We start from the raw sequence: 11,171 nt of genomic DNA on the forward strand, positions 1-11,171 counted from the left end.
GTGCTTGTGAATGGCCAACTGTCAAGATCGTTTACATCGAGTAGAGGTTTAAGACAAGATGACCCTCTTTCACCTTTTCTTTTCATCATGTGTGCGGAAGGGCTTTCGGTACTACTTCGGAATGTTGAAAATAGAAGACAAATCCATGGTATTAAAATTGGTAGGAGTGTCACTCCTATCTCCCATCTTTTTTTTTTGCGGATGATAGTCTTCTGTTTATTCGTGCTAGTGAGATAATGTGCTAGAAATCCTTTCTACCTATGAAATTGCTTCGGGTCAGAAACTGAATATGGATAAATCCGAGGTGTCCTTTAGCCGAAACATTGAGCCAGAACGGAAAACACACTTCAGATGAAGTTAGCTTTTAAGGCTGTCGAAGGACATGATAAATATCTTGGACTACCAACTTACATTGGTGGTTCAAAAAAACGGGTTTTTCAAATATTCAGGATAGAATCTGGAAAAAATTGAAGGGGTGGAAGGAGAAATTTTTATCTCAAGCAGGAAGGGAAGTTCTTATAAAGTCAATTGCACAAGCTATTCCTACATATGCTATGCAATGCTTTACTATACCGGTTAGCATTTTGGATGAGGTGGAAAGACTATGTCGGAATTTCTTTTGGGGACAAAAAAATAATGAGAAGAAGATGTGTTGGATTGCATGGGAAAAATTGTATGTCCCAAAGAAATTCGGTGGTCTCGGTTTTCGAAATATGCGAAATTTCAACAAAGCTCTCCTTGCTAAACAAGCATGGAGAATTTTGACTAATGAGGACTCACTGATGTCTAAAGTTCTCAAAGCAAAATATTTCCCGAAAACATCTTTTATGGAAGCCATAGCTAGCCAAAATGGGAGCTTTACCTGGCGCTCGATTTTGAGTGCGAGAGAGGTCCTTGAAAAAGGAGCTCGTAAACTATTTGGTGATGGCTATGCTACGAGAATCTGGAATGACCCTTGTGTTTAGGGTAATTTTACCCCGCCACGTGGTCCAATCAGAGGACGACACGTGTCAGCCTCAGGAGGGCCCAAAGTGGACCAATCTCTGCTTTACACGTGTCACTCCAGAAAAGAAGGGAAAAAGGGCGGCCTTCAGGCCCAAATCCCGAGAAAGTCGCAAAGCGGCGCAGCCCACCACTGATTAGGGTACATTGACCTAATCAGGGGCGCAAATCCCAAAGACCCTATAAATAGGGAGATTACCCTCTTTTTGGGGGCACGTGTTGATCATTTATTACACATTTACTCTTTGATAGAGACATCCTGAGCTTGGAATCCGAGCAGATCCCTACCTAAATTTCCGCACCTTTTTCTCCCTTCAAGTTTCTAACTTGTGCGTCGGAGGCGGAGCAACACCCATCCGGTGTCTCCGTTTGTTTTGCAGGTACAGCTCACCCCGGATCAGGCTTCGTGTTGTAACTCTCCCGAGGGACAAAAAACACCCAAAACATTTGGCGTCGTCTGTGGGGAGAGTACCTCGAAGATGGTTCAAAAGTCTGTACCACCCCCTAACCGTCTGGGTGAAGACCCAGAAGTCTTTACAGACTATGAGGATGAAGATCCTCAGGTCAAAACCTTTACAGCCGAAGACGGCTCTCTCAGAATCAAGCGCATCTGGCCCAGAGAGACTCTGGAGCGGGGTGCCTCCCAGGCGGGTGCAAGTAGACCCCCTGGGCAGCCGGAAGGGGAAACCCAAACGGCAGCTAGATCAGCGCCTGTCACCCGGGACAAGCTCATGAGATTCATGACAAGTTTCAAGGGTGAGATTAAAGAGCTGATCACCCAAAGCCGGGCTGGTCCAAGTAGAGGTCAGTCGGCCAAGAAGACTCCTCTGGAAAAGGGGAAGTCAGTCAAAAATCGGCAGCCAACTCCCCATCCAAAGGAGAAGGCAGCCGGGACCATTGATTGGTCCAAAATTCTTCTCCCCAAGGGGAATAACAATAACTCCCGCCGGACTCAACAGCCGGTGAGAAGTAAAAAATCAACTCTTGATGCCCGGGAGATCATTAACCGGAAGAGAAACCAGTCGCTGTCTGAGTCGGCTTCAACGTCGAACTTTCCTGACAGCTTCAACAATACCTCTGCCAGGAATGCATCTTCCTTGCATGAGAGTCAGACAGGCAGTAATACCGTCCATTCTGGCCCTCACATGATTGGAGCTGTACCGTATGTGCCTACTCAGGCTTACGGACAGTATCCTCCTCACTTTATGCAGCCGGCCCTCTTTGGAGGTCAGGCGACATATCCAAATGTCAAGCCATTGGACTGGCAGCTTCGTCTGCTACGCCTGGGTGAACAACCTTCTGCGTTCACCCAGGAGATAACCGAAGCGGCTCAGCCGTCCAAGGTTAAGAATGTGTTGGTTGGTACCTATGACGGTACCACCAATCCGGAAGACCACCTCATGGCTTAGACCAACCTCATGTATCTGCAGGGGTTGGATGACGCCACTTGGTGTCGGTGCTTCCCGGCTACATTGAAGGGCATCGCCCAACAATGGTTTGGCAACTTGCCGGCTGGGTTCATCGATAGTTTTAGGAAGCTCGCCTTCCTGTTTGCTTCCAACTTCTCAATGAACATCCCTGCTAAGAAAACAAGCCTTGATTTGAGCACTGTTAAGCAGGGAGAGAGAGAAGGGTTGCGCTCCTATGTCAGGCGGTTCAATCTGATCAGAATTCAGATCCAAGGACTGTCTGACGAGGTAGCTTTTACAGACTTCTTCAAGGGTCTGAGAGACGGGTCGACTTATAAGTTCGACCTAGCCAGAAAAGGGGCTTTCACCTTACAAGCGCCCCTGAGGAAGGCGGAAAGCTACATTCAAGCTACTGACCTCTGCTTGCCTGGTAATCAGTCGGACTCCAAGAAGTCCGACAAACCGAAAGACAACCGGTCTGCTCAGCCGGCCAAAAATAAAGAGGAGAGCAAGAAAAGAAAAGAAATCTAGGCGGTTAATGATTCTGACCAGCCGTCTCAGAAGAAAAAGAAGGAGTTTAAACCGTACGTCCCCAAGTACGAGTTTAACAAAGACTACAACTCCATCCTCATGGAGGTAAAGGACCGGCTGTCCATCGAGAAGCCGAATCCTATGAAGAGTTCTGTCCAGTCACGGAACAAAAATAAATTCTGTTAGTTCTATGAGGAGGTCGGCCATGACACCAACGACTGCTTCAGTCTTCAACGGGTGTTGGACCGTCTGGCTGACAAAGGGCTGTTGAAGTCCTACATTTCTGAGTCCCCAGCCGAGGCAAAAAAGAAAAACAAGGGTCAGTCCTCTAAGACTACCCCCCAGCCTCCTAGTAGCTCGGATACCGACAAGGAGCCGGTCTACACAATAGCAGGCGGGTTCTCCTGTGGTGGCCCTACCATCCGGGGCACCAAAAGCCATCTTCGAAAGATGGACAAGGATGAGGATGAGCAGGCGTCTGCAAGCACCTCCTTCCCAGACGTCTTGATTACTGAGAAGGATAGGGGCAGCGTCCGCCGTCCGCATGATGACCCGGTTGTCATTGAATGTAAGGTTGCCAACCAGCTGGTTGGACGGATCCTTATTGACACCGGCAACTCATCTGACATCATCAGCCTCCGGTGCCTGCAAAAGCTGAAATACAATGTCAACAGCATGCATCCGGTCACCCACCCCTTGGTTGGTTTTGGGGGTGGGATGGTCTACCCAGCCGGAAGAATTGACTTGCCCATTCGGCTGGGAGAGAAAGGCCAGGGACGATGTGGTCCTCGTTAAGAAATCGAATGGGACCTGGCGCATGTGTGTTGATTACACAGACCTCAACAAGGCGTGTCCAAAGGACAGTTACCCGCTTCCTAAGATCGACAGTCTGGTCGATTCTACAGCCGGTCACGCCTTGATGAGCTTCATGGATGCCTACTCCAGCTTCTATCAGATACCCCTGTGGAAGAAAGATCAAGAGAAGACGGCCTTCGTCACTGATCAGGGGTTATTCTGTTATACTGTGATGCCGTTTGGATTGAAAAATGCGCCTGCCACTTTCCAACGAATGATTAATACGGTCTTCATTAATCAGATTGGGAGGAATGTGGAGGAGTACATTGATGATATGATAGTCAAATCCAAGCTCCAGACAGATCACCTTGCTGATCTCCGAGAAACATTAACCACCCTCAGGCGGCATAAGGTTATGTTAAATCCTAAGAAATGCGTCTTTGGTGTTAAGTCGGGAAGTTTCTTGGATTCCTGACTGATCAAAGGGGGATAGAGGCTAACCCTGAAGAGATACAGGCGGTGATAGACATGAAGTTACCCCGTTCTGTCAAGGAAGTGCAGAGACTTACCGGCTATCTGGCCGCCCTGGGGAGGTTCCTCAGCCGGTCAGGTGACAAGTGCCTCTACTTCTTCCAAGCAATCAAGAAGAAGACCAGATTTGAATGGGGGGATGATGCTGAGACGACATTCCAGAGGTTGAAAGAGCACTTACATTCTCTACCTAGGTTGATCAGCCCTTTACCTAGGGAGACGTTGTACATGTACTTAGTCGTCTCAGATCATGCCCTCAGTGCCGTTCTCCTTGCTAAGCGAGACGGCGTGCAGCTCCCGGTTTACTTCATTAGCCATGTTCTTAAAAATGCTGAACTCCGGTATCCCATGGTTGAAAAATTTGGCCTTGCTCTGTATATGGCTTTCAAAAAATTGAAGCCCTACTTTTTGGCACATCCGGTGGTGATTTACACCGACCAGCCACTCAAGCGGCCAATGTCTACCTTGGACTCATCCGGGAGAATGTTGAAATGGGCTATTGAAATGCAAAGTCTTGAAATCACTTACGAACCAAGAAAGGCAGTGAAAGGTCAGGCGTTTGCCGACTTCATTGTTGAAATGACCCGTCCGGTGGCTCCGGATAATCTTGATCAGGTTTGGAAAGTGTATGTAGATGGGAGCTCTACAAAGAACGGCTGTGGTGCAGGCGTAATCTACGAGTCTCCTGAAGGGGACGGATTTGAGTATGCACTACGCTTCAAATTTCAGGCCTCTAACAATGAGGCGGAATATGAAGCCCTGCTAGTCGGTATTCGCATGTGTAAGGCGACAGGGGCTATGAAAATTGACGCCTACTCTGATTCTCAATTGGTTGTTAGCCAGTATGAGGGAAGCTACGAGGCTACTCATCCGGCTATGATTAAATATCTTCAGGCAGTCAAAGAAGAGACCAAGGCACTTGAGGAATTCCGGCTAAATCAGGTTCCTAGGTCGGAAAACAATCAGGCGGATGCATTGTCAAAACTGGCGTCTTCCGCCTGCCATGATACGCCTCGGTCAGTCTTCTGGGAAGTTCTTGAAAAGAGAAGCATCTATGAGGATCCCGTTGGAATTTTGGACCGAAGCTCTACCTGGATGGATGGCATCTGAGCCTATCTCTTAGACGGCACACTTCCTGACTCGCCACAGGAAGCAGCCGTCCTGAAAAAGCAAGCTGCAAGATTCGAGTAGAAAAATGGAGAACTCTTCAAGGCGGGGTTTCTGAAGCCTTTGTTGAAGTGTGTCACCCCAGAAAAGGGGAAAGAAGTTCTCTAAGACTTGCACTCGGGATTCTGCGCCTCTCACATAGGCGGCAAGTCCCTAGCCGTCAGAGCCAGACGACACTATTTTTGGCCCACTCTTGAGGAAGACGCCAAGGAGTTGGTGAAGAAATGTGACAAGTGCCAAAAATTTGGCAAACTCATTCACTGTCCGGCTACTGATCTGACGACCATCCACAGCCCAATCCCGTTTACAAAATGGGGCATGGACTTTCTAGGTCCTTACACGCCTGCTCCAGACGGAAAGCGCTACATCTTGGTGGCTGTGGATTATTTCACCAAGTGGGTAGAAGCTGAGGCGGTTAAAAACATCAAAACCTCAGACGTGATTTCCTTCATCTGGAAAAATATTATCACCCGGTATGGGGTACCTATGTCTATGGTGTTTGATAATGGTCCTCAGTTTGAGACGCCTCAGCTAAAAACATGGTTGGGAGATCAGGGGATCTCAAGCTATTTTGCATCCGTTGGCCGGCCCCAAGCAAACGCCAAGTTGAAGCCTTCAATAAACTCATCTCAGACGGCATTAAGAAGAAGATAGAAAGAGCCGGTGGCTTATGGGCAGAAGAGTTAATCCATGTCCTATGGGCCATCCGAACAACAACAAAGGGGGCAACCGGTGAAACCCCATTTCTCATGGTTTACGGTGCTGAAGCCGTCTTGCCCATCGAACATTACGAGCCGACTCTTAGGGTCATGCTATATGATGAAGAGGCAAACTGGGAAGCGATGTGCCTGGCATTGGATACACTCCCAGAGCGCAGGGGCAATGCCGCCTTGCGTCATGAGATTTACCGTCTGAGAATGACGAGAGCCTACAACAAAAAAGTACACAAGCGTCCTTTGAAAGTTGACGACTTAGTGTTACGAAAAATGGAGGCAACCGGTAGGGCCAATGAGCTGGGGAAGCGAACCCCAAATTGGGAAGGCCTCTACCGGATCTATTAAGAAGTAAGGGATGGCACCTACCGCCTGGAAACTCCAGACGGCAGGCGTTTGCCTAGAACTTGGAATGTAGACAATCTAAAAAGGTACTACTTCTGAGAATGTAAACTTTTTGTAAACAATGAGTCAATTAATGAAGATTCAGACTTTGTTTGCAAAATTGAGTTATTGTTTGATTACCCATCCGGGTAATACCCAGACGGATTTTTAATTTACCTAACAGTTCGATACTTAGTAAAGGTTACCTTTGTTTGACCGCCTGGGTAATAATCGGATATTCGGATCTCGTGTTTATTTAAGTTTGATACTTTGTTCATTTAACTAAGTCTGATTATCCGCCTGGATAATACTCAGACGGATTTTTCTTTTACCTAACCAAGTTTGATACCTGGTAAGATTAAATAATTGTCTGTCCGCCTGGGTAATACCCAAACAGACTCGTTTGTTAAAAAAAAAAAAAAAAAAACTAAGTTCGATACTTAGTGTAAATTCAATACTTTAAAAACTAAGCACAAAAACGTTTAGTGGCTATACAACCGGTCTCAAACAAGACCAGAGGCTAAAATGGCCGGATGGTTGCTCATTTTATAAAATCGCCTGCCCTAACATGGACAAAGGCGTCCGGCGACACCCCTCCGGGTGCAATCGTCGCAGAGAACAGACTATTTGTCGGTTCTACGTACCCATGCAGACGGCAAAAATTGAACGATCAAATTGGTCAACTCATAGCCGTCTGACCAAAATGACCGGTGAGGAATGATCAAGTTGCCGAATACCGAATGCCCTGGGGCATCAGTCGGTCACCGACTGAAGATCTCACTTGGTTGTTTATTCCAAAAATTGCAATTCCTACCTCAATTGGGGCAAAGGAGTCGTGCAATGGCTATGAAATCTCTACCAAGACGGATAAGCACCGTCTGGGTAGTAACTGGAACGACTGTTGGTGTACGACTGTGCACTTGGTTTGGGGCAATCACTATTGTGATTGATTGACTTGCAAACATATCATGCTCTTTACAGCATCAGACGTCTTCAAGTCAATCAACCAACTCCACTTGAAACCAACCACACAGCCGTCTAGGGGCAAGGACAGCCGGACTATTGATTAGTTAGGCAAAAATGAAAAATCGCCGCATGCTTTTAATAAGTTAGGAAAAAATGAAAAATTAAAATTTACACAAAAAAAAAATTCAGATGCAAAATGATCAAAACCGACTCAGTCGGTGCATTTAATAAAGTCCACCCAACCAAACGGTTGTAGTGGATTAAAATGTTAACCGGACCCCGTCCGGAAGAAAGAAATTGTTAATTAACACGGCTCCACAGCCGGTAAATACAAGGATACTCGGCACGCAGGCCGGAAAAAGCAAGTTTTGGCATACAGCCGCTGAATAAAAGAAAAAATAAAAAAGCAGATATTGGCATACTGCCGCTGAATAGTCACTTCTGGCCTGCAGACGGTGCCTCCTGGTCCTCCTCCTTCTCCTCATCATCTGAGGGTATCTCTTGTGCTTCACCAGGACCAGGAAGCTCAGGTGCGGACGACTCGTTGTTGGAGTTGACCCAGGCTTCGAAAGAGGTAGGCTCTGGCTCACCTTGTTCTCTCAAGTACACCACGTCCTCGGCGTACCTGTGAGCCAGTGCCTAGAAGCCATAATCCACGTCCGGGTACAGGGCAGCCCAGGCGATCTTCATCCGGGCGTCATTGTCAGCGTCACTCTCAGCAACAAGGCGGTTTTGCTCCGCCTCCAGGGTTGCTGCAAAGTTTATCTGAGCCTGAGCAACCTCCTTCTCCAGCCTCTGAACCTTGGTCTTCAGTTTGGTGTTCTCTTCAGAAACACCTTTAAGTGTGCCAAGGTCCGTCTGGGCCTTCTTGAGCGCCTCACCAGCCTTTTTGGCGCTCTCGTCCGCCTTCTTTTGGGCCTCCTCCGCCTCCTTCTTAGCCGTCTCAGCATCCGTTGCCCGCTGATTGGCCGTCTTCAGATCTGACTCCAGCTGCTAGATTCTAGACGCCTATGTCATAATTATTGCTTTAGTTTCAAGTTCATTTACGATAGTCGAGTGTAAAGCAATATTATCAGCGTCTATGGCGGACTTCTTGGCCCTTTTTACCTCTTCCCGTTTGCGGGAATAAGGACGTTTGAGCCCGTCCACTCGCAGCATGGCCTGCAAAAAGTCAGGCGGTATAAGTATTGCAGGCGGGATAAAACACTTGGAAAAAATAAAATTGAATTGACAAGTTTCTTACCTCAGCCAGAAGGGATAGAATGCGTTCAAGATTGAACGTCTCTATCCCAGGGATATTGTCCTTATCCCTCTTCCGGACGGCTTCCAACATGGCCTTGGAATGCTTCTGGACGTCTGGCCAGCGGGGAGATTGATCTGCACCACAATCAATACGTGATGAGTGCGAAACTAAGGCAACACCTATTTTTTGTCGGCCGTTTGAAGATGACGTCTGTTGAGAGTGGGATTTCACCCGCAAAGGCCACCCCAGCTCAAGCGGGGATTCAAAAGGGTTCTTACCTTCAGAGCCGGCCAAGCGGGAGCCGCTTGCAGGCGTGGTGAACCCCGCAACTGCTGATAAGGGGTTGACGAGATCAAGGCATAAGCTGCCACCTATATTCTCGTTTTGCCCCGCTATCCGCATCTGCTGATGCCCGGATGAGGCGCCAGGAGTTGACGCAGAGGTGGTTTTCTTAATTTTGTTAAGAACGGCGGGGTTCTCCTCCCTAGCCCGTTTGATTTGTTTCTCAAACGACTTTCCAACCTCTCCTCCCTGCAAAAATAACCAAAGTGAAGGTTAACATCCGGGAAAAATGATTTTAAAGGATCAACTTATGAAAGGGTTAGGCATTTGATACCTTGGCCTTGACCTCAGCCGCAGCTTTCTCCGCAAGATATTTGCGGATGGTTGCAGAAGACCGCTTGGGAGTTTTCTCCGACTGCAACATGTTTAATGCTTCTTCTGCAAAAAGAAAGAAATTGGTCAATATCATAAATCAATTTCGATAGAAAAATATTACAGAAGGATATAAACCCAGGAGCATACGTTTTGTAAACATGAGCCCTAGCCCGCAGGCGGCTAGGAAACACTCATCTCTGAACCAGGCGATCTTGGGGATCCAGTTCTTGGGAACTTTTATTGTTTCCCCGTTTGACAGAGTTGCGTCTGTGAGGCCGAAAAAGTCTGCCTCAATTATCTTGTTAAAATCTTCCTCTGGGATCCGGGGAAGAGCGCACTTCCTGCCCAACAAGTCGGGCTTCTTATTGTACAGACGAAATTCATAATTTTCCCGTCTGGTTGGGGCTGACATCAGGTAGAACCTGTGCTTCCAGCCATCGAACTTTGAGACCTTGTCCAAGGTCATCATATATTGAGGCTGCGTGGTTAGAGTGTACCACACCCTCCAGCCGCCTGGGCTTCTGCTAAGATAGTGCATACTAGCAAAAGCCTCCCAGCCGGGGTTAAGCCCCTGAAACTCGCAGGCGGCAACCTACCCCAGAATGTTTGTCCAAGAGTTGGGGGTAAGTTGCCAGACTCCAAGGCCATAGCCTCTTAAAATTGCTTTCACCGCCTGGTGAAGGGGGAAGCGAAGGCCAGCCTTGAACGCCGCCTCATAACAGCCGAAATAGCTGTTGGCGTTCTGTTGATCGTCCCCCCAGGCGATGGTGCCATTCTCAGGCGGCACCCGGATTCTATACCCGTCTCCTAGCGGGTGTATTTGGGTAAAATTCTTTAAGTTCTCCTCCATTTGGATCTGGTCTTTGGAGGAGACGTGGATGTTGAAGGGATCATCCTTCTCGTTCCACTTTTTCCTTTCTTCCTCCTCGCTATCCGGAAGCGGGGGTAAATCGTCACTACTCTCAGAGGTAGAGGCGGAGCTGTCGCTCTCCGTCTCCTCCTCACTTTGACCTAAGGGGGCAGAGACGGCCTTGTCGCCGCCTTGGTCGCACTCTTCCAAGAAAGAGTCAATAGGGGTTGAAGGGGCGCGCGGAGGGGATCTCTCCAGAGCCGTCTGGTCACCCTGACCGGACGTTTCTCCCTCAGGCGTTTGGCCACCTGAGCCTTCGCTCTTGTAATTTGGATCAGTCGCTATCTGCTTTATCCGAGCCATCGTGTCCTGCACAGACACGTAACTGGTCGAAATCTGAGGCAAAGGGTGGTCCCAACACCCCGAGACGACACTCCCAGTCTTAGACTCAGCCGTCCCTAGTGACCGGCTGGACTCTAACCTAGGCTGTGCCGTGTGTGTTGGTGATGCATCCATTTATTGCAAGAAATATGTACAAGCGGTGAAAAAAGAAAAAGAGCTGAGAGAGGCAGAGACGGTACCTTTTGAAGAGATATCTGAAACTAGGCGGGTCCGGCTGGGTCTCTGGAAGATGAGCTTTCTTGCTTGCGCCTGACACAAACGGATGACTTCTGCTCTCAAAGTTCTCTCTAGAAAATTTTTGTAAACGTACCAAAATTATGAGGGTAAACGACTATGTATAGAGGGTAAAAACGGGGGCATTTCCGTAATTTACCTGGAAGGTGAACAGTTACTCTTTAATGGTAAAATTACCGCCAATCGGAGCGTGACACATGTCACAGATGCCACGTGGCGTGCCACGTCACATCTGTGAGGGGCAAATGTTTAGGGTAATTTTACCCCGCCATGTGGTCCAATCAGAG

This window comes from Chenopodium quinoa, unplaced genomic scaffold (assembly GCF_001683475.1).
Source record: "Chenopodium quinoa cultivar QQ74 unplaced genomic scaffold, ASM168347v1, whole genome shotgun sequence".
In the NCBI taxonomy this organism is placed as follows: domain Eukaryota; kingdom Viridiplantae; phylum Streptophyta; class Magnoliopsida; order Caryophyllales; family Amaranthaceae; genus Chenopodium; species Chenopodium quinoa.